Source organism: Marmota flaviventris, chromosome 9, assembly GCF_047511675.1.
Source record: "Marmota flaviventris isolate mMarFla1 chromosome 9, mMarFla1.hap1, whole genome shotgun sequence".
NCBI lineage: Eukaryota > Metazoa > Chordata > Mammalia > Rodentia > Sciuridae > Marmota > Marmota flaviventris.
The window spans coordinates 115,152,592-115,176,851 of NC_092506.1; the positions used below are offsets into that span (position 1 = coordinate 115,152,592).

The window sequence follows — 24,260 nt, forward strand, 5'->3', positions numbered from 1 at the left end:
TTGAGTTGATCTACTCGTATTTGAATTTTTGGTGGACGGACCATGGTTGAGGATAATAGAACTCCTAAATAATTAATTGGAAAATTTAATTGTACTTTATCTATTGCTATCTCTAGATTATAATTTTTTAATAAATTTGTAAGTGTGGCATAACATTCTAGCAATGTGTTTTTATCTTTGTGTGCTAACAATACATCATCCATATAGTGAAATATTTGTAGTTTAGGATTTTGATTTCTAAGTGGCTGGATTGCTTTGTTAACATAAATTTGACACATAGTTGGGCTGTTAGCCATCCCTTGAGGGAGTACTTTCCATTCATATCTCTGATCAGGACCTTCATGATTCAGTGCAGGGATAGTAAATGCAAAATGTGGACTATCCTCAGGATGAATTGGAATTGAAAAAAAAACAATCTTTAATATCTATAGCTAAAACGTACCAGGTTTTTGGCAAAGCAGACAATTGAGGAATCCCCGATTGAGCAGGTCCCATAATAACCATCTCATTATTAATGGCTCTTAAATCTTGCAATAATCTCCATTTACCAGATTTCTTTTTAATGACAAAAATGGGAGTATTGTAAGGAGATACGGAAGGTTGTATATGTCCCTCCACCAATTGTTGTTTGACCAGGTCATGGGCTGCTTGTATCTTTTCTTTAGTCAGGGGCCACTGAGGAACCCATACTGGTCTATCTGATTTCCAAGTAATTTTTATTGTCTCAGTGGCCCCTTCTGAAAACCCAGTCCATGTCTATTTATTCCCTGATCTATTTGAATTGGTGCTGCTATGCCTTGTTCTCCTAATCTTTTTTCTTTCCTGAAACCTTGTCTAGCCCTAATAGTGGGCGCATTTGGATTGATGTTATTTGTTAATGTCAAACCTAATTGATCTAGGACATCTCGTCCCCATAAATTTATAGGAAGATGATCCAATACATATGGCTGTATAGTTCCTTCACATCCTTCAGGATCCTTCCAATCTAATACCATTGCACTTCTATGGGGATTAGTTGCCACTCCTAGGCCTCGAAGCGTTTGAGTGGCTTGTTGTAACGGCCAATGTTTTGGCCATTCTTGACGAGATATGATGCTAAGGTCTGCACCTGTATCCAGTAGCCCATTAAATTCATGTCCTTGAATATTTAGTTTTAGCATGGGGCGAGAATCTAAATTTAAAGACAGCATAGCCCAATCTACACCTGTGGAGCCTAATCCCCTGGAACCTCTTTCTATAGTACTACTGGGAAATTTATCATGTAGGCTGGGTATTATTAATAACTGTGCTATTCTATCTCCTGGTGAAATTACTGATATACCCTTTGGAGAACTAGCTATAATTTTTATTTCACCTTCATAATCGGGATCAATTACCCCGGGACTTATCATAAGTCCTTTTAGTGTAGAAGAACTGCGTCCTAACAATAAGCCTACTGTTCCTTGGGGAAGAGGTCCTTTTACTCCTGTGGGAATGATTTGAACTCCCATCTCTGGAGTTAGTACTGCTCTGGCGGAGGCGCAGATGTCCAACCCTGCGCTCCCTCTGGTTCGTCTGATGAGAGATCTGATGGATAATGTGTCCTGGGCACTACCCTGATGGTGTTGCTGGGTTCCTCCGTGGTGTTTCTGGGTTCCTCCAGTGCCCCGTACATTTGTGGTCGTGGGCCCCGGAGCATTGGGCCCCCCTGTCCGTTTTTTGGCAACGGAGCCCGATGCCTTTCTCCACGATATCGTGGGTAAACACTTGGTCCTTGTCTGTTTTTTGATAACAGAATGCCCTCTATGGTGGTTTGAGAACGGCATTCATTAGCCCAATGTTTCCCTCTACGGCATCGTGGGCAAATACCCGGTATTCTATTCGTTTGATATCTAGCTTTGTTAAACCCTCCTCCTATGGGGCAACTCCTTTTAAAATGTCCTGTTTGATCACAATTATAGCATGTTTTTGGCCTGGCATCTAAAGCCTGTTGTACTGCTGCTAAGACTTGCCCTTGTTCATTAATGTCTCTACATAATTTAATATATGTGTTTAAATCTTCATGTCTCCATGGTCTAATGACCTCTCTGCAACAACGATTTGCTTGGTCATAAGCCAGTTGTTTTATAAATGGCATTGCCTGTTCTGTATCCCCAAAAATTCTGGAAGCTGCTTGAATAAGCCTATCTACAAATTCAGCGTAAGGTTCATTAGTTCCTTGTATTACCTTAGATAATTGACCTTGTAAACCTCCATGCCCCTGTAAAGTTTTCCATGCCCTAACCGCATCTACAGCAATTTGTGCGTATACGCCAGGATCATATTCAATTTGTTGCCGTTGACCCTCATAAGGTCCTTTTCCTAACAACATATCTAGATTTCTTTGAGGGTAACCGGCTGCTGCATTTCGTCTAGCTGTCTCCCTGCAAAATTCCTCATTGGCAACCTTCCATAACAAATATTGTCCTCCATTTAGCACAGATTTACACATACTAGCCCAATCTGCTGGCGTCATGTCCAAGTTGGTAATGGATTCGACCATGCTTACAGTGAATGGTGCTTGAGGACCATAGGTTGTTACAGCCTCCTTTAACTGCTTCACTGTTTTGAAATCTAAAGCACGGTGAATTCGCTGCCCTCCTGCCTGCTCAAGTACAGAGCATGCTAATCTTTGAGGTCCTGTCTCAGGATCCCATCTATCAACTACGGGGTTTGAGGGCCACTCAGCTATCTCCATAGGGGGAGCTGTTGGTTGAATTACGCCCTCTGGTGATAGAACGGTGTTAGTAGCAGCCTCCTGTTATAGCTTTTTCCCTAATAGCTGTTTCTCCTCTAAGCTTTCTTCCTTTAAATTTTCTTCCTCTGTCTGACTAGCTTGAGAGACCTTCTCTTTTGCTTGATCTAAAATGTCTTTCTCCATGGTCTGAACCTCTAACAATTTACTTAACACTCTTTCAGTTTGTTTTTTACTAATTTCTAATCTGTTATAAAGATAACGCAACCCAATAAGATAACACAAAACAAAACCGAAACAGAATGAAACAAAAACGGAACAAAAAATCGTTGTATCAATTTTCCTATTTTCTTGATATGTGCATTTGTGGTCTATTTCTATCTCTTCCTCAGGGGCGAACAACTTCAAACCTTGAGCCAACCATTTTTCCCAATCTGCCTGAGAAAATTCTAGGGATAGGCAGCTTGAAACAAACACAAAACAAATCAAAACAAGAACACATTGTTTTTTAAAATGGTCACCCATTCTCTCGCCTTCCCTTAGGGGCAAGCAATTTCACTTACCCCGAAGCTTCAGACGTTCCCGTATGGGCCACCAAATGCCGCAGTCTGGCTGGGCACAAATCACGAGCCACTGAAGCAGGAACAAACTTTATTTTTAAACTGCAGGAAAACACTTCACACAGCTCCCGGGGAATCCTCCCGAACGCCACGAGGCTTGTCCAGGAACCCCCAGCCGGAAATATCTCTCCCGGAAATCCCTCCTCCTGCACTTCCCCAACCAATGGGAACTCTCGGGGAATCCCCGGAAATCTCCACAAGAACTCCAAAATAGTGCGAGAACTCAAAAGTTGCAGCAGAGGCGGATAGTAATGCCTCGCCTGTCAATCAATACTGTTGGCAAAATGCCAGGGGCCATACAGACTCAGCCGTGGCTCTCAGCAGAAATACAATCAACCAACAAATATATGAAAAAATATTCAACAACTACTTCAATTAGAGAAATGCAAATCAAAACTATTCTAAGATTTTACTCCTGTCAGAATGGCAATTATCAAGAATATAAGCAACAATAATAGTGGGTGAGGATATAGGAGAAAAAGTACACTCATACATTGTTGGTGGGAATACAAATTGGTGCAACCACTGTGGAAAGCAGCATGGAGATTCCTCAGAAAATTTGGAATGGAACCACCTTTTGACCCAGCTATCCCACTCCTCCATTTATACCCAAAGGACTTAAAATCAGCATACTATAGTGATATACCACATCAATGTTTATAGCAGCTCAATTTACAATAGTTAAGCTATGGAACTAACCTAGGTGCCCTTCAACAGATGAATGAATAAAGAAAATATGGTATATATACATGATGAAATATTACTCAGCCATAAAGAAAAATAAAATTATGGCATTTTTTGGTAAATGAATAGAACTGGAGACTATTGTGCTAAGTGAAATAAGCCAATTCCAAAAAACTAAAGGCTGAATGTTCTCTTTGATACATGGATGTTGACTCAAAATAGAGGTGGTTGGGATGGGGGATGAGTGGAAATTCACTGAATTGGATGGGGAGGAGTGGTGGGAAGGGAGTGGGAATGGGAATGGGAAAGACAGTAGAATGAGTCAGACATAATTTTCCTAGGTTCATATATGAATACATGACCAGTATAACTCCACATCATGTACAACCACAAGAATGGGAAATTATACTCCATGTATGTATGATATGTCAAAATATATTCCAATGTCACGTATAACTAAAATAAAATAAAACAATGTTTAAAATAAAACAATGTTTAAACAGTTCCAACAAATACATTTTGAAGGTGCACATTTAACCACAGAATTATAAAAACAGGATTACGTGGCCTGGTGTCTGAGTCACATTTTAAAATAGCTTGAGTATCAAATCTACCAAGTCCAGCTACATCATAGGAAGAAGAAAAACAATCAAAATGTTAAACTTTCTAAAGCAAGAGGAAGCTGCTCAGTCATGGGGGTTTTCCATGGAATCAGGATTGTCTTGGTATGTGAGATGAGATCTAAGGTCAATTTCACCAGGTCAACTTCTAGGGCCTTCCTCCACTTGTCCACATGAGGAGGGTGCCAAAACCCCAAAAAGAAAGTAGACAAGTGAAAGGCAATTAGGCAGAGCCTTCCTTCCAGTCAGTTTTGAAGAAAGTGATTGCAAAAATATTCTATCTTCCCTTAAGATCCAGTTCATAAATGCCTTAGTTCTTTCCTGTAGGGTCTATTAAGAAAAGCTGTGTGTGTGTGTGTGTGTGTGTGTGTGTGTGTGTGTGTGTTGTGTGTTGTGTGTGTGTGTGTGTTTGTGCACACATGCTCACATGCCAATATCAAGTAATACGATGGGCAAATTATGTAAGGTGTCAGATGGGATCAGCCACAGGTATTTTAAATAGAGGGAATCTAATGCAGGGAATGGCTGGTGGAACTGAGAAGCCGGATTCGTGGTAATGTGGTAACCCAGAGATTAACAGATGCTGGAAACCACTATCAGCTCCAGGGCAGAAGGCATGAAGAGAAGAGGTGGCATTCCTATATTTCACAGTCTCCTGATGAAAGCTGGAACTACTGCAGGACTGGAGGCTGGGAGGAAACCTGGTCTCTATTACAGATGCCACCCAAGGCAGAGGGGGAGGAGAGAGACCCCGCCTCTTCCTCTGCTCCTGCGTGCCCTCCTGTCTCCTGCCATTGTTCCCAGGGCTGACCCAGCCAGAACTCAGCTGCCAAGGGAGTTTGAGAACTGCAGCCTGCAGGGGTCGGCCCTGTGAAGAAGGTAGTTCTTGGACTGGGAGGAATGAATGGAAAACAGGCACAGGACTGTTACCATGTAAAAATACGTGGTATCATAATTTGGTCTGGCTAGCACAGTATAACCAATTCTAATGCCAACAGATTGTTATACTGCTTTCCATTTCCTCATCCTGGGTCTTGTCTCTTCCTTGCCTTCTTCTCCTTCATTTCTGCTTTTTTCAAGATTTCCTGAAAAAAAGAAGTTGGACTTAATGAAGAAGTCGAACCCTAATATACAGGGACACAGGCTCGTTTCTCAGTTTCAGGATGGAGCCACTTGGTCTGAAGCTAGTGAGTGAGTTGGAAGTAGGGATGGGGAGAGCTGTGTTCACCTGCTGGCTGGGTGACATGAGCCCGGGGAGGCTGACCCAGGAGATAAGCCAGGGGAAAGTCAGTAAGGAAACAGGGTCCAGCAGAGAGGGCTCGATCAAATTGGGAAGAGGATGTGCTTTGTCTTTCCTTGTCTTTCCTTTCTAGGTTTCTAGTTCTTCCTGATCTTTCCTTATCCCACACTACCCCCTCTAAACCTCTCCCCAATAGAAACTTAGGAGGTCAGTTGAGCCTGGGTGGGCAGAGTGAGAAGGAGGCCAATGGTAGCCATCATGATAGCAGGAATTGGGGCATTAAAAAAAGTTATGCCCTGGGCCTATGTACTGTGTGCTTATGATGGTTAATTGTAGTGTCAACTTAGCTGTATTAAGGGGTACCCAGATAGCAGGTAAAGCATTATTTCTAGGTATATCTGTGAGGGTGATTCCAATACAGGCCAGCATTTGAATCAGTGCTCTGATAGGGCAGTTCTCTCTTACCAGTGTGGTCGCGTACCATCAGTCAGTTGCAGGCCTGGCTAAAACATTTATTCCTTTTTAGGTGGAGGGAAGGCAAGCTTTCTTTTTCTCTCTTTATTCTGGAGTTGAGACATCCTTGTTTTCTTGCCCTTGGACATGAGAACTCTAGGATTGCTGGCCTTCAGATTCCAGGACTTGCATGAGTAGCTCTGTGTGTTCTCAAGTCTTTGACCTGGACTAAGAGCTACACCATCTACTTGTCTGGGTTCTAGACCTGATCTCAGACAGTCTACTGGTTTCTCTAGTTCTTCAGTTTGTGGATGGTGTATTGTGGGGCTTCTTAGCCTCCATAATCATTTGGGCCAATTCCCCTAATAAATCCCTCTCTCTCTATTAATCTATCTGTTATGGTTTGGATTTGAGGTGTCTCCCAAAATCTCACGTGTGAGACAATGCAAGAAGGTTCAGTGGAGAAATGATTGGGTTTTAAGAATCTTAACTCAATCAGTGATTTAATCCCCTGAAAGGGATTAATTGAGTAATAACTGAAGTGGTATGGTGTGGCTGGAGGAGGTGGGAATTGGGACATGGCTTTGGGTATATATTTGTATTTGGGTGTGGAGTCTTTCTCTGCTTCCTGATCACCATGATGTGAGCTGCTTTCCTCTGCCACATTCTTCTACCATAATGTTCAGTCTCAAATCAAGCCCTGAAAAATGGAGCCAGCCTTCTATGGACTGAAACCTCTGAAATTGTGAGCCCTCAAATAAACTTTTTCTCCTCTATAATTGTCCTGGTCTGGTCCTTTAGTCACAATAGCAAAAAAAGCTGACTAAAACACTATGTATTACTTATCTACCATCTATAATCTATCTATTGTCTATGTTTGTCAGCTTTCCATTGCTGTGACAAAATACCTTAGAAAAAGCAACTTAAAGGAGGAAATATTTATTTTGGCTCATGGTTTTAGAGGCTTCAGTCCATGGTCTTTTTGCTGTTTCTGGGCCTGAGGTGGAGAGGCATCTTGGTAGAGAGAGCATGGTGGAGCAAAGTTATTCACTTCAAGGTAGCCAGAAACAAAGAGAGAAAGAGAACAGGAAAAAGGGATGGAAATAAGATATATCCTTCAGAGGCATGCCACCAGTGATTTACTTCCTCTAAATAGATCCCACCTTTAAAGCTTCCTCCATCTCCCAATAGTATCACTAGCTGGGGACAAAGCCTTCAACACAATGAGCCTCTGAGAGTCTATCTATCCATCTATCTATCTATTATCTATCTATCTATCTATCTATCTATCTATTAATCATCTATACATTTATCCATCCATCTATTGGTTCTGTCACTCTGAAGAACTCTAATACAGCACCCTATTCCCTGGCCATTTGGATTGTAAGTCATGTCTCTCAAGATCTGAAAATCTATGTCAAGTAGGACATTTCTGTATTGGATAAGAAAACGAGGTCATAAAGCCCTTGATAAGACTTATCAAATGAGGTTGGAGTGGAGAGAAGTTAGAAATTATTTAATTTAGAGCTTCCCAATGAGTTGAATTTGTCGTGCAAAACCAGAGCAGGGTTGGGAGCCAAGGAAGACAGAGAGGAAAGAAATAAAGGCCACTAAGTGATAAGGTTATATAAAGAAAAATAGAAGGGAAAAACATAGCCTAATCCAAAAAGAACACACTTACATCTTTATTTCATGTAATATACTTCCTGATCCCCAAAGAGAATTTCCTACCTTCCCATGCTATGTGATACCAGGCAGATCTAAATCCCTTAGCCCTGACCAGAACAGCTCTCAGAAAAACATCTGTATGGTTTTGCTGACTCTCCTTAACAGAAGGGGCCAGCTCAATGCCTCTAGGGCTTTGTGTAGCTAAGTTGCTGACAGGCTCTGCAAGAAAATGCAAGAGGGTTCTCCTTTTATTACAAATGGGTCTATTCTTCCAGCCTCAGGCTGCAGAGTGTTGTATGAGGGTAACAACAGTTCAAGTTAGGAGTGAGGGGCTTGAGTGGTGAAACCTTAAACTGGACCCTGCACTGGAGAGAGAATCCTTGAAGCAACCAGGGCCTACTCCACTCTTGGCTAACCCCATTGGAAAGTGCTACAGGCAGATCATTTTGTAGAAACTGGCTACTGGAGGAGGGGAGTTGAGTGGGGCCAAACCTGCTCTCTAGGTTACAGTTGAATCCAGAAACAAATTCTGTTCAACAGGAGCAACAAAGAAGTGATGAAATAAACCAATCAAGTTCTTTCCTGGAAAATAAGAACTTGTGATGCATCCAGAGAGGAGGAACCTGTCAGGCTTAGCCTGTACCACAAACATCAATTGGTTATTCTTCCAGTTCCTGATTTGGTGTGTTGCTCCTTCCCTGCATGGAAATGCTGGATGCTAGAGGATTGTGCAGATGCTCAGAGACCTTCTCCTGCTGCTTTGGTTCCCTCTGTATACAGAGGCAATTTGGTTGTGAAGCATACTTGGAATTCAGAGCCCCCTAATCTGAGTTTCTTCTTTAAATCCTCCCTGTGAGTTGGTGATCTGATACTGCAGCTTCTTGCAATCACCTTTCCTCTTCCGTGTACTTAGGCCTAACTTGTTAATGTATCTTTGTCAACTTCCAAAACACCATCTTATCTTGAACATCTTAATTGTTTTCTTAGGTGTAACAGCTACAAGGAACTGGAGCAGAAACTCTGTGGAACATTCAAAATCATGCTCTCCAATTAGTGGCAATTTTCAGAGAACCACCGTCTTTCCAACATGGAACCCCCAATTACAATGTGTTTGGCCCAGTCCACTGTCCTGAGTGAGAAGTTAAGCAAAATTCTTCCATCAGCCTGATGTCATCCTCCACCATGCAGATGAGCAAGTGGCTGTGATATTCAGAGGACCTAGATGATTGTTATCTTGACCTAAGTTTGCCTTGATATGACTTAGCCACATGTGCTCTGGAAGAAAAGCAAGAAAGCCAGCAGTAGGAATTGGAGTGATGTGGCCAGAGAAATTGCCTGGTGTGATGTGTTGCTGGCTCCCATACCAATGGATGCTGTAGCATGTGTTCCCTCATGCTTCCTCTTCTTCTTTCCATCAGTAAGGAAAACAAACAAACAAAACTTTTGGCCACATTCATTACCACATACGAATCATATTTTAAGAAATCATTCTAGATCACATGACTAGAAGACTAGTGTTAACAAAGAAATGCCAATTAGGCATAAACAGTAGACTACAGATGGGCCATGAGGTGAGATTCTGAAGTCATTCCATACATTTCCCAGTCCTAAGATTGAGGGGGGAAGGAGAGAGAGAGAGAGAGAGAGAGAGAGAGAGAGAGAGAGAGAGAGAGAGAGTTGGAAGCAAGCATATTGTTTCAAATGACATTTTTTAAAATGAAGAATCTAATTTTCTGGAAGTCTTATTGGTTAGACTTTAAAGGAAGGATTTATGTTCTCATGAATTGTGCAGAAAGGAATTTTAAGAACAGAGAGGCAGTGTGAGACAATGTAGGCCGAGATCATAACTCAGAGACAGAAAGTCTTTCCAGGAGGGATTAGTATACACTGAAAACTCTCCCTGTCACAAGAAAGCACTTCTATGTACTGGAGTTCCCTGGTGAGTATACTTACAGGCATTTATTCACACGATGAATAAATAACCCATTGCTTGCCCTTCCATTGGTAATAATAGAGATCAGATCGGCTGTGTAACCGCACCTTACGGGATTTCCAATATGACCTTGCAAAACAAGGCTTCTCAACGTCATCCTCAGCATTAGTAAATTTTGAACTGGATCATTTATTGTTGGGGTAGGGTCAGAAGGATAGTCCTGTACACTATTAGACATATTTATAGGATTCTAACTAAGCAGCATCATGGCCTGTGCCCATCAAATGCCACTACTACTTGTCTCCCAGTTGTGGCAACAAGATATGGTATCCAGACATTGTCAAATGCACCCTTAGGGACAAATCCCCTCCTTCTTCCTATGTTGAGAACTACTGATGTAGAGGAATGACATCTCTTTTTCTCCAATATTTTCTAACAATTCCTTTAGGTCTTTGGGGAGTTGCAGAGACTACTGGATATGCTAATCACCAGCATGCTAATAGGGGTGGGTAAGTGTTAACCACATGCTGCCTTGAGTTAACCATTCCAGTCTGGACAGAAGAGGTGAAAGGTCATTTAGGCATCAGTCAATTCTACTCCCAGCCCAAGCACCTGGGTTTCCCATGAATAGCCCTAATCCAGTGTGAGTGGGCCAGATCCTGCTGAGGCTGAGAAAATATGAATTCTGGATTAAAAACATTAAAACAACTCTTTGGCAACAGGAGAGACTAGAACAGAGATGAATAATGACACTTCTTCCCTGCAAGAACCCTTCTTATTTTTGTGGCAAAGAAATCTCTGTGTGCTAAGGCAGTGTCATAGTGGGAATTGTTGTCTATAAACAAAATGCTCCCCAAACATATGACGTTTGTCCCAGCTCTGAGCAGACGGATAGAACAAGCAAGCAAGCCTCTTTGGGATCTATAGACATAGCTAATGCTTGTTTTACATTTGAGGAAAAAAACTGCTTCTGTGGTCAGTAACATCTGAATCCTGTGGATGAGGTAACCCGGGTTGCCATGGAGACATGTTTTCTAGCAGTGCCTGCATCATGAAACTGCAGAGTTGCTTCTCATCTGTAGCTGAATGCCCAGATATTGATGAAATTCATGCACAAACCAGGGCACACCCATAAAGGGAACAAAGCTATTGCAATAGGGAGGCTCCCCAGCTCTTTCCATCAATGGGTCTCAAAGATCCACTTGTACCGCAGGAGAGCAATGCAGGGACAGTGGCTTCTGAGCATGCAGCAAAGATGAGATAGACTAGATAGGGTAGAATAGAATGCGCATGAAAACAGGCATGCAAGCCTTCCCCTCGGCAGTTCAGAGCCAAAGAGGCATCTGCTTTGAATACTTCCTTTGAAGTTGAAGCTGGCCCCATGCTCCACCATGCATTCAGGAATCACAAAAGAAGGAACATATCTGTGGCCACAAATAGACTAGACAATATTTTTGAGGGTCATATTTGGCTGCATTCTGGAGTCTTATTTTACTGGAATAAGCAGTCAGGCCATGGTACAAAACTCATAAATATTATACGAATTATGATTAGACCCAGAGTGGGTATTTCTCACAAGGAGCATTGCCCAGGGTGACCCAGTACAGGTGTCAACACTTTGTTGGGTGAAACTCAGGCTGCTATTACCATTGGATTTCTCTTTGAGGATAAACTCTCTGATTCTTCTCTAATTCCAGGAGACATTGGAATCAGACATTGACAAGTGGTGCCGCAGGGTTGATGTATCTGTTTCCAATAAGCCTAGTTTTATAGTCTGTTGGTAAGTTAACTGCAAAGTTATAAAAGTTGATCTCATAAAAGGGAAACATGAGTGGTTGACACATCACATTGTATCTGTGTCATTCTGTGTTCTGGCGGCTGAACTAGCCCTCATTTATAGCAAAGGAGGTGACATAAAAGTAGAATAATCGGATTTTAATAATGAGGATTTTTTTAATCCCCTGGTGCTCTGGAGGGCTAGGACTATTGTGCGACTTCTGGTTTCCAGGGAAATATATTTTCTTATGCCAATAAGGAGATTTACTAGGTAAATGCTCCCAAAATAAATACTGCAGAGTAGAATGATTTTTTGCTTCTTTCATAATCAGAGTGAGAATTGATAAAATATTTGAAAGAAATTGTAACCAAAGAAATAAATAGGGGAGCAGGCCCAGCGGCCCACCAGCGTGGTAGACACATCGCCCCAATTGGAGGAGAGGCAGAGCAGAGCCACCTCCCGCGCCTGCAAGGTGGGCAGACCTGTGACCCACCGGCGGAGCAGGCCCAGCGGCCAGCCGGTGTGGTAGACACATCACCCCAATTGGAGGAGGGGCAGAGCCACCGCCCGGACCTGCAAGGTAGGCAGACCTGCGACCTACCAGGAGAACAGGCCTAGCGGCCCGCCAGCATGATAGACACATCACCCCAATTGGAGGAAGGTCTCAGCTGCCGCCCACAAGGTAGGCAGACCACGCGTCCCAGAGAAGGGGCCCGGCGGCACGCCGGCCTAGTTGAAAGATCACCCCAATTGGAGGAGGGGCACAGCTGCCGCCTGTGCCTGCAAGGTAGGCAGACCTGCAACCTGGAGAACAGGCCCAACGGCCTGCCAGCGTGGTAGACAGATCATCCCTATTGGAGGAGGGGCCCAGCTGTTGCCCGCAAGGTAGGCAGACCACGCGACCTGGAGAAGGGGCCCAGCGGCCCGCCGGCGAGATAGATCACCCCAATTGGAGGAGGAGCACAGCCGCCACCCACCCCCGCAAGGGAGACTTTGCAACTATACAAGAGCACTGTAAATATATAGGGGGAAAATTCAACAACACAACAGTTTCACCAAGCAGAAAGAAACGCGAGCAGTATGAAAAGACAAGGAAGGAAAGGACCACAAGTAATGCAGGTCAACTCAACTTTAGAAGAGGTAATAGCTGCAGCAGATGGAATGTCAGATAAAGAATTCAGGATTTACATGCTTCAGATGATCTGGAGTCTCAAGGAAGACATTAGACAGCAAAATCAGACTATGAAAGATCACTTCGACAATGAGTTACATAAACAAATCCAAGAAGCAAAAGATCAACTATATAGGGAGATAGAGATTATAAAAAACAAACAAACAGAAATCCTAGAAATGCAGGAAGCAATAAACCAACTTAAAAACTCAAATGAGAATACTACCAGCAGAGTAGAACACTTAGAAGATAGAACATCAGACAATGAAGACAAAGTATTTCAACTTGAAAAGAACATAGACAGCTCAGTGAGACTGTTAAGAAACCATGAGCAGAACATCCAAGAAATTTGGGATAACATAAAGAGACCAAACTTAAGAGTCATTGGGATACAGGAAGGTATAGAGGTCCAAACCAAAGGAATGAGCAATCTGTTCAACGCAATAATACGAGAAAACTTCCCAGACTTGAAGAATGAGACAGAATCCTAAATCCTAGAAGCCTACAGGATGCCGAATGTGCAAAATCATAAGAGATCCACACCTAGACACATTATAATGAAGATGCCCAACATACAGAATAAGGAGAGAATTTTAAAAGCTTCAAGAGAAAGGAAGCAGATTACATTTAGGGGTAAACCAATCAGGATAACAGCTGATCTTTCAACACAGACTCTGAAAGCTAGAAGATCCTGGAACAACATATTTCAAACGCTGAAAGAAAATGGGTTCCAACCAAGAATTGTGTTTCCAGAGAAATTAAGCTTCAGGATGGAAGAGGAAATTAAAACCTTTCACGATAAACAAAAGTTAAAAGAATTTGCAGCTAGAAAACCATCTCTTCAAAACATCCTTGGCAAAACATTGCAGGAAGAGGAAATGGAAAATAACAATGAAAACCAACAGTGGAAGGTAGTACAGTAAAGGGAAAAATAATCAAAGAGGAAAAACAAACCATGTTAAGTAACATAAATAAACAAATATGGCTGGAAAAACAATCCATATCTCAATAATAGCCCTAAATGTTAATGGCTTAAACTCACCAATTAAGAGACACAGGCTAGTAGAATGGATCAAAAAAAAATATCCAACAATATGCTGCCTACAGGAGACACATTTGATAAGAAAAGACATACATAGACTGAAGGTGAAAGGTTGGGAAAAATCATATCACTCATATGGACTTCGGAAACAAGCAGGAGTGTCCATACTCATATCAAATAAAATAGATTTCAAGCCAAAGTTAATCAAAAGGGATAAAGAGGGACACTACATACTGCTCAAGGGAACCATACACCAACAAGACATAACAATCATAAATATATATGCTCCAAACAATGGTGCAGCTATGTTCATCAAACAAACTCTTCTTAAGTTCAAGAGTCTAATAGACCACCATACAATAATTATGGGAGACTTTAACACACCTCTCACCACTGGACAGATCTTCCAAACAAAAGTTGAATAAAGAAACTACAGAACTCAATAATACAATTAATAACCTAGACTTAATTGACATATATAGAATATACCACCCAACATCAAGCAGTTACACTTTTTTCTCAGCAGCACATGGATCCTTCTCAAAAATAGATCATATATTATGTCACAGGGCAACTCTTAGACATTATAAAGGAGTAGAGATAATACCATGCATCTTATCTGATCATAATGGAATGAAACTGAAAATCAACGATAAAAGAAGGAAGGAAAAATCATGCATCACTTGGAGAATGAACAATAGGTTACTGAATGATCAATGGGTTATAGAAGACATCAAGGTGTAAATTAAAAAATTCTTAGAGATAAATGAAAACACAAATACAACATATCAGAACCTATGGGACACAATGAAAGCAGTTCTAAGAGGAAAATTCATTGCCTGGAGTTCATTCCTTAAAAAAAGAAAAAACCAACAAATAAATGATCTCATACTTCATCTCAAAATCCTAGAAAAAGAAGAGCAAAACAACAGCAAAAGAAGTAGAAGGCAAGAAATAATTAAAATCAGAGCTGAAATTAATGAAATCAAAACAAAAGAAACAATTGAAAAAAATTGACAAAACTAAAAGTTGGTTCTTTCAAAAAATAAATAAGATCGACAGACCCTTAGCCATGCTAACGAAGAGAAGAAGAGAGAGAACTCAAATTACTAGCATTCGTGATGAAAAAGGCAATATCACAACAGACACTTCAGAAATACAGAAGATAATTAGAAATTATTTTGAATCCTTATACTCCAATAAAATAGAATATAGTGAAGGCATCGATAAATTTCTTAAGTCATATGATCTACCCAGATTGAGTCAGGAGGATATACACAACCTAAACAGACCAATATCAGTCGAGGAAATAGAAGAAGCCATCAAAAGACTACCAACTAAGAACAGCCCAGGACAGGATGGGTATACAGCAGAGTTTTACAAAACCTTTAAAGAAGAACTAATACCAATACTTTTCAAGCTATTCCAGGAAATAGAGAAAGAGGGAGAACTTCCAAATTCATTCTACGAGGCCAACATCACCCTGATTCCTAAACCAGAAAAAGACACTTCAAAGAAAGAAAACTACAGACCAATATCTCTAATGAATCTAGATGCAAAAATCCTCAATAAAATTCTGACGAATCGGATACAGAAACATATCAAAAAAATTGTGCACCATGATCAAGTAGGATTCATCCCTGGGATGCAAGGCTGGTTCAATATACGGAAATCAATAAATGTTATCCACCATATCAATAGACTTAAAGATAAGAACCATATGATCATATCAATAGATGCAGAAAAAGCATTCGACAAAGTACAGCATCCCTTTATGTTCAAAACTCTAGAAAAACTAGGGATAACAGGAACATACCTCCATATTGTAAAAGCTATCTATGCTAAGCCTCAGGCTAGCATCATTCTGAATGGAGAAAAATTGAAGGCATTCCCTCTAAAATCTGGAACAAGACAGGGATACCCTCTCTCACAAACTTCTGTTCAACATAGTTCTCGAAACACTGGCCAGAGCAATTAGACAGACGAAAGAAATTAAAGGCATAAAAATAGGAAAAGAAGAACTTAAATTATCACTATTTGCAGTTGACATGATTCTATACCTAGCAGACCCAAAAGGGTCTACAAAGAAACTATTAGAGCTAATAAATGAATTCAGCAAAGTGGCAGGATATAAAATCAACACGCATAAATCAAAGGCATTCCTGTATATCAGTGACAAATCCTCTGAAATGGAAATGAGGACAACCACTCCATTCACAATATCCTAAAAAATAAAATAAAATACTTGGGAATCAACCTAACAAAAGAGGTGAAAGACTTATACAATGAAAACTACAGAACCCTAAAGAAAGAAATAGAAGAAGATCTTAGAAGATGGAAAAATATACTCTGTTCATGGATAGGCAGAACCAACATCATCAAAATGGCAATATTACTAAAAGTTCTCTATAGGTTTAATGTGATGCCAATCAAAATCCCAATGGCATTTCTTGTAGAAATAGAGAAAGCAATCATGAAATTCATATGGAAAAATAAAAGACCCAGAATAGCAAAAACAATGCTAAGCAGGAAGTGTGAATCAGGCAGTATAGCGATACCAGACTTCAAACTATACTACAGAGCAATAGTAACAAAAACAGCATGGTACTGGTACCAAAACAGGCGGGTGGACCAATGGTACAGAATAGAGGACACAGAAACCAATCCACAAAATTACAACTATCTTATATTTGATAAAGGGGCTAAAAGCATGCAATGGAGGAAGGATAGCATCTTCAACAAATGGTGCTGGGAAAACTGGAAATCCATATGCAACAAAATGAAACTGAATCCCTTTCTCTCGCCATGCACCAAATTTAACTCAAAATGGATCAAGGAGCTTGATATCAAATCAGAGACACGGCATCCAGTAGAAGAAAAAGTTGGCTACGATCTACATACTGTGGGGTCAGGCTCCAAATTCCTCTATATGACACCCATAGCACAAAAGTTAATAACGAGAATCAACAAATGGGACTTACTCAAACTAAAAAGTTTTTTCTCAGCAAAAGAAACAATAAGAGAGGTAAATAGGGAGCCTACATCCTGGGAACAAATCTTTACTCCTCACACTTCAGATAGAGCCCTAATATCCAGAGTATACAAAGAACTCAAAAAATTAAACAATAAGATAACAAACAACCCTATCAACAAATGGGCCAAGGACCTGAACAGACACTTCTCAGAGGAGGAAATACAATCAATCAATAAGTACATGGAAAAATGCTCACCATCTCTAGCAGTCAGAGAAATGCAAATCAAAACCACCCTAAGATACCATCTCACTCCAGTAAGATTGGCAGCCATTATGAAGTCAAACAACAACAAGTGCTGGCGAGGATGTGGGGAAAAGGGTACACTTGTACATTGCTGGTGGGACTGCAAATTGGTTCGGCCAATTTGGAAAGCAGTATGGAGATTTCTTGGAAAGCTGGGAATAGAACCACCATTTGACCCAGCTATTCCCCTTCTTGGTCTATTCCCTAAAGACCTAAAAAGAGCATACTACAGGGACACTGCTACATCGATGTTCATAGCAGCACAATTCATAATAGCAAGACTGTGGAACCAACCTAGATGCCCTTCAATAGACGAATGGATAAAAAAAATGTGGCATTTATACACAATGGAGTATTATTCTGCATTAAAAAATGACAAAATCATAGAATTTGCAGGGAAATGGATGGCATTAGAGCAGATTATGCTAAGTGAAGCTAGCCAATCCCTAAAAAACAAATGCCAAATGTCTTCTTTGATATAAGGAGAGTAACTAAGAACAGAGTAGGTAGGAAGAGCATGAGAAAAAGATTAACATTAAACAGGGATGAGAGGTGGGAGGGAAAGGGAGAGAGAAGGGAAATTGCATGGAAGTGGAAGGAGACCTTCAGGGTTATACAAAATTACATACAAGAGGAAGTGAGGGGAAAGGGAAAAAAAAAAACAAGGGGGAGAAATGAATTACAGTAGATGGGGTAGAGAGACAAGAGGGGAGGGGAGGGGAGGGAAGGGAGGATAGTAGAGGATAGGAAAGGCAGCAGAATACAACAGACACTAGTATGGCAATATGTAAATCAGTGGATGTGTAACCGATGTGATTCTGCAATCTGTATATGGGGTAAAAATGGGAGTTCATAACCCACTTGAATCAAAGTGTGAAATATGATATGTCAAGAACTATGTAATGTTTTGAACAACCAACAATAAAAATTAAAAAAAATTTAAAAAAAGAAATAAATAGGCCTCAAGGTAACATTTTTTTGAGCCATCAAGACATCACTAAATCATTGGATTTATTTGAAAATAGGATGGCTTCAATTTTCACTTTACAGTATGTCTAATTGCTGGGAGAGATAGAGAAAGAATAGCCAATCTTAGAAATAACCCCTCTGATGGATAATAACCTCATTTGGGGGTCCTCCCCACTTTGTAGTCTGGCCAAAATATACTTTTGTATCTGGTCACTGTATTTCTTTTCAAAATTTTGTTATAACCAACGTTCTAGCCAGGGATATAAGGAAGAGAATCACTCATGTAGGTATAGATCCATCAAAATCTGAGGAGGGAAAAAATTACTTGGAAACCTCTATGTGAATGCAAAAATGATAAGGACTCAAGGCTGCTCCAGGGATAGATCTCTCTCTCTCTCTCTCTCTCTCTCTCTCTCTCTCTCTCTCTTTCTCTCTCTTCCTTCAATCGCTCTTTCAGATGTTGTCCCCACCCTCAGCTCCCACATGGCCAATTTGAACATGGCTTTAGATGCTCTTGCTATGACTGAATCTCATGCACCCATCACCTTTACCTCACTCATCCATGGCTCAGTATACCTGATTCTGCACCCCTGACTTACCACTCTCTCAGCTCACCTCTGGACCGGCCTCAGGAAATGGCAGTGTATAGACTGGCTAGTGTAGATTCTTTTCATGCCACTCTGTCAAGTTAGTGGTGGGCATACTGTAGACACTAGGGGAACACATGGCATGGTAGCCAGGCCTGCAGGTGGAACAGGCTTTCTTGGAAGGGCTAAGCCTAGACAAGCTGAGGTCAACTTTTGGTAACATTTTTTGAAACTTTTTGAACACTTTTTCATATATTTGTTGATCAATTGCATTTCTTCTTCTGAGAAATCTGTTCAGTTACTTAGCTCATTTATTGATTGGGTTATTTGGGTTTTTTTTTTTTAAGTGTTTGAGGGTTTTTTAATGGAGCAAAAACGAACTGATGCACCATCTCTCCACAGTGTCATCTCTTTCCTTTTTGAAACCCCATAGTACCTTTTCAGAGTCTTTTACTAATCATGAGTCACTTTCTATTTTTTCATTATCATTAGTAGAAATATTTAATATCTATAAGAGAATGAATTACTTGAGGGCTGAATTCGTGCTTGGTTCATTTTTGTATTTCTCCCAGTCTCTTCATGTGCAGCATCTAACTGAACCCTATCAGGGAACTCTAGTTCTGCTACTTATGAACTGTGCCATCCTGGGAAAATTCTGAAACTATTTTGTTTTGCCTCATCTATTTAGTGCAACGTACATCATGCAATCATAATGGTCTCACTCACTTGTCCTGGATGACTGTAACAGATGTGACCTCTTCTGTGTGTCTAGGCACATTCATATGGTGGAAGAAAATTCTGATTAGCAATTACATGATTGATGTAAATTGTTAAGTATAAATACATGGGAGGTACCACGTGCTGCTTTCATTCCACCTGCAGCCTGAGGCCTTGTTCATGGTCCTCTTCCTTCTCTACTTCCACTAACTGCCATCTTGTGCCTCATTTACTGAGTAACAGAATCTAATTGGCAACCAATTCATCTAATAATCCAGCATAAAGAAAATTGGACAGATTCTCTCAGGGTTTTTCTCCCACTTTGTAATAGAAGGAAGTTTAAAAAGAGTCTTTACAGCTTCTCAGCAAGGTGGGTGACCAAAAAAAAAAGCAGGGGGGAATTTAAAACTGGACATTCAAAGCAGGTAGGGGACTCTGGAGGTTGGATATAATGAAATAAGGAAGAAATCCCCAGCGGCACAGCCACTGCCATGGCCGGGCTGGAATCACCAGCCAGAGCAGTCCCTCTGTGAGCATAATGGAGGGATAAGGGAATTAAAGGAACTAACATTTTTGGGAGGTACCAGGCATGTATGGGTACAGAGGGTTTAGAGATCAAGGACATTGCCTGGCAAACCTGAAAGATGTGCTGCACAATATCCGTGTGTGGGGAAAGAAGCCACTGTCTCTCCAGGTGGCTTGCAAAGGACAAAGGAAGGAACAATTTTGCAGCCAATGTGTGGGGGCTGGCAGCTGAGGAGGCCAATTCTTGGCCCAAAATACAGGCTCAGTAAACACACACTGCACAACATTGAGTATGCTTAAGTGATCAGGAGAAAATCAAACATGAAGAGAGGTTTACATAGGAGACAACTGGTCATGGAAACCCATCTGGCTCTACCCCTACCCCTCCAATTCGACTGCTGGCAGGACCTGCTGGAAGACATGCATCTGGCTAAGAAGTCAGAAGAGTAGAGCCAGGAGAGATTGTTTGGATACTGAACCCAAGACAAGGATATGTGGGGTCTGAAAGTGACATAGGGGACTAAGAATTGGGTCCCCCACCACAGAAGTGGAACCCACGGGAGATCCATATGGTACAGTCTTCCAGCCTGGACCAGCAAGTACTGGGCACTGGAGGTGCACTGATTTAAAATCTCCAGATCAATTGACCTTCAGCAAACAGCCTGGAGCCCATCTAAGTCTAAACCCTACCTCCAGAAATTCTGCCTATGGGATTACCTTTCTCACTCCAGCAATCAAGAGTGTGGAGCATCATGCTCCAGATGACCCCACCTAAAATTGCTGAGAAAGCCGGGTATGGTGGCATGTGCCTGTAATCCCATCGGCTCAGGAGGCTGAGACAGGAGGATTGCAAGTTCAAAGCAAGCTTCAGCAAAAGCCAGGTGCTAAACAAATCAGTGAGACCCTGTCTCTAAATAAAATACATAATAGGGCTGGGGATGTGTCTCAGTGGTTGAGTGCCCCTGAGTTCAACCCCTGGTACCCCTTATCTAGCCCCCCCCAAAAAAGAAAAACCTACTGAGAAGAGAAACAGAATCTTTTGAACTCCAGTAGAAAGAACTCTTTAACTTTTCATCAAGATCTTTTATTATTATTTTTTCTGTTTAATTGTGACCTTAGTGGTTCATTGACATTTATATATATTCATTTTTTTCTAATTTCTAGTATTTTTGAAACCAGTTATTTTTCATGGATTAGTTTTTTGTGAACTAGGGTGTTTTATTAGTATATTCTAGTTTTGTTTTGTATTCTTTTACATTTATTTTTAATTTTTTTAAATTTTTACCTTATATGTATACATTTTTACCTTGATTCTCTTTTCTTCTGCTAACAGCTAATCTCTATTTTTCTCTTTCACTTTTCATTTAACTTTTTACTTCTTCTTTTCTCTTCCTTGCTCATAATCATCACATCCTATATCACTTGCCTTCTCTCCCTGTCCACCATTTAAAGTTATAAATCCTTTTACAAATTTTCTGTTTTTATTGTAGGCAATAACTTTTCATATCATTTCTGTGTATTGTGTTAATTAACATTGTAGATGTCATAGCTGGAAATATTTGGTTTAATGATGTATATTATTTGCATTGATTGTTGTTATTATTTGTCTCCCCCTAAACAGTGAAGTACAATAAGTCCATAGGGTAGAAATTCTACTGCCTCAGATTCATACTGTTAGATGGTAGACACACAAACAACATGAAAAAGCAAAGGAACAAATTTCCCCAAACAAACCAAGATGCTCCAATACAGAATCCATGGACACCACAGTGGAAGAAATGTCAGAGAAGGAGTTTAGAATGTGCATAGTTAAACTGATCTGTAAAATGAAGGATGGAATAAGAAATGAAATCATCGAGAAAATACAGGAAATGAAAGATCACTTTAATAAAGAGGCAGAGATTCTAAAAAAACAAAATTAAGCAAAATGACAGAAACAATAAACCAAATCAAAAAGTCAATAGAAAACATCACCAACAGACTAGCCATTTGGAAGAAAGAACCTCAGGCAATGAAGACAAAATATGTGATCTTGAAAATAGAGTTGACCACAGAGAGAAGATGTTAAAAAACTATGAATAGAACTTCCAAGAACCATGGGATAACATGAAAAGACCAAATTTAAGATTTATCAGGATAGATGAAGGTGTGGAGATACAAATCAAAGGAATGCACAATCTTTTCAATAAAATAATATCAGAAAATTTCCCAAACCTAAAGAATGAAATGGAAAATCAAATACAAGAGGCTTACAGGATCACAAATGTACAAAATTACAACAGACCCAACAGACCAATACCAAGGCACAATATGATAAAAATGCCTACCATACAAAATAAGTATAAAATTTTAAAGCCTGTGAGAAAAAAAAAAGTCAAATTACATATAGGGGGAAATCAATTTGGATCTCAAAGTTAGGAGGTCCTGGAATAACATATACCAACCTCTAAAATAAAATGCATGCCAACCAAGAATTCTATATCTAGAAAAATTAAGCTTCAGATTTGAAGATAAAATGAAAATCTTGCACGATAAACAACAGTTAAAAGAATTTGCAACTAGAAAGCCTGAATCATAGAACATTCTCAACCAAAATATTATTTGAAGATGAATTAAAAAAAAAGTAAAAACCAGCAAAGGGAAGAACTACTCTAAAGGAATAGTCAATCAAAGGAAAAACTAATTCAAATTAAAAACTAGAATTAAACCAAAGTGACTGGGAATACAAATCATATCTCAATAATAACCTTGAATATTAATGGTCTAACCTCATCAATCAATAAACTGAAATATTGGATTAAAAAACAAGACCTAATAATATCCTAGCTCCATGAGACTCATCTCATAGACAAAGACATCCACAGACTGAAGGTGAAAGGATGAGAAAAAACATTACTCACATGGATCACAGAAACAAGCAGGGGTTTCTATAGTCATATCAGATAGAGTGGACTTTAAGCCAAATTTAACCAGAAGGGACAAAGAAGGCCATATCATACTGCTTAAAGGAATTATACAAGATATAACAATTGTAAATATTTTTGCTCCAAACAATGAGGCATCTACATATATCAAATAAACCCTTCTCAATTTCAAGATTTAAATAGACCAAAACACAATAAACAAAACTTTGTCACCCCTGGATAGGTTCTCCAAACAAAAAATAAATAAAGGACCTGTAGAAATGAAAAAATACAATTGATAATTTAGATTTAACAGACATATATAGACTATTTCATCCATCAATGACTGAATGCACTTCCTTTTCAGCAGCACATGGATCCTTCTCTAATATAGATCTTGTTATGTAAGCTATCAAATATGTTGGCATACAATTGTAACATTACCTTAATATAGCTTTAGCATCTGTAGGGTTATTTTGATAGCTTCCTTTCCATTGATATTATTTTTTGTGTCCTTGCTTTTTCTTTGATTAGGATTATTTATTTTTTATCAAATTTTAGGTGTATTATTTCTCTTCAATTTCATATATTTCTGTTCCTACTCTTATTTTTTCCTTCCTTCTACATAATTTGAAAATAATTTGATTGTTATTTTAACTTCTTTCTGATACAAGTACTTTAAATTATAAACGTTCATCGGAATACTTTTTCATCCCAGAGATCCTGATATTTTAAGCTTTTATTATCATTTAGTTCAAAGCACTTTTTATGTACTTTTCCTGTGCTTTTCTTCCTTGACCTCTGAGATATTTATAGTGTGCCATTTAATTTTGAAATCGTTGACATGTGGGGGTGGGTTCTGTATATCTTAAAGCGATTGATTTCTAATGTAATAAATCATGCAGTAAACACAATATATATGATTTCAAATTTTAAAAAAAGGAATGGAAATTCTTTTTATATGGATTGTATTGCTTACATACATGTCAAACTGATCAAATTGCATACTTCAAACATGTGCATTTTATTGAACTTCAATTTTACCTCAATAAAGATATGGGGGGGGAAAAGAGCAACCTCTAGAAGATAGTTGTTAAAAGCATGACTTTTGGAGCCATTTGGACCAAGCAATGAGTGTGTTATAGTTTGGATATGAGTTGTCCCCTGAAAGCTCATATGTGAAACAACACAGCAATGTTCACAGGTTAACTAATTAGATTACAAGAGCTGTACCCTAATCAGTGGATTAATCCATTTGATGGTTTAATAATTTGAATGGATTATTGGGTGGTAACTGTAGGCAGGTAGGGCATGGCTGAAGGAAGTATATCACTGGGAGCTTATCATTGGGGATTATATT

The 24,260-nt window shown here is 39.8% G+C and overlaps 1 long non-coding RNA gene across 1 annotated transcript in view; it reads right to left on the reverse strand.

The window, feature by feature from the left end:
* Positions 1-5,658: 5,658 nt before the first annotated feature.
* LOC139707137 (uncharacterized) overlaps positions 5,659-24,260 on the reverse strand; it is a 45,743-nt gene continuing 27,141 nt past the window's right edge. The window contains exon 4 of the long non-coding RNA XR_011708682.1: positions 5,659-5,722. This is a non-coding gene — a long non-coding RNA (uncharacterized lncRNA). The remainder of the gene's footprint in view (positions 5,723-24,260) is intronic.